Source organism: Micropterus dolomieu, unplaced genomic scaffold (assembly GCF_021292245.1).
Source record: "Micropterus dolomieu isolate WLL.071019.BEF.003 ecotype Adirondacks unplaced genomic scaffold, ASM2129224v1 contig_3332, whole genome shotgun sequence".
Lineage (NCBI taxonomy): Eukaryota > Metazoa > Chordata > Actinopteri > Centrarchiformes > Centrarchidae > Micropterus > Micropterus dolomieu.
Window position 1 is genome coordinate 1 of NW_025732322.1, and position 562 is coordinate 562.

General features: G+C 51.8%; 1 non-coding gene across 1 annotated transcript; it reads left to right on the top strand.

Annotated features, from left to right (window-relative positions):
- The first annotated feature begins 200 nt into the window (after positions 1-200).
- trnad-guc lies at positions 201-272 on the top strand. Its single transcript has one exon. It is a non-coding gene; the product is annotated as a tRNA-Asp (tRNA).
- The last annotated feature ends 290 nt before the right edge of the window (positions 273-562 follow it).

Sequence of the window (562 nt, forward strand, 5' to 3'; positions counted from 1 at the left end):
TACCCAAGTTGTGCCGCACTACACCGCTCCTCTGCGCCCTGCACTGGCCAAAGGAGAGCAGTGTCAATCGGGCCTCATCGCCAAAAAGGGTCATATCGAAGAAGAGTGAGGGCTTGAAGTCAACGCCCTGCGCTACGCTGCGTGACGAAATGACGGGCAGAGTCTGCCCGGCACACGTGCCAAGGTCAGCGTTGGCGCCGTCCTCGTTAGTATAGTGGACAGTATCTCCGCCTGTCACGCGGAAGCCCGGGGTTCGATTCCCCGACGGGGAGACTGGACTTTTCTACCAGCTGCTGATTATTCACCAAGAAAGACCAAAAGAATAACAGCGGCATCGAGCGTGACCCCGCTGTCCGACCGAGGCGAGGATATGCTTAGCTTCCCCATTAACAAAAGACAATAAGCCAAGCAGAAAAAGGCAATAGCGAAACTTGACTGTATGAGTCAATTTCTCAGTTCCTGTCTGTCGCCTTTATTAGCAAGTCGTATTGTATTGTGTACCCCGGAGCTATACATTGTGCGGTTGTCTAAAAATCTGAGTGAGTACAGTTTGCTTTTTATA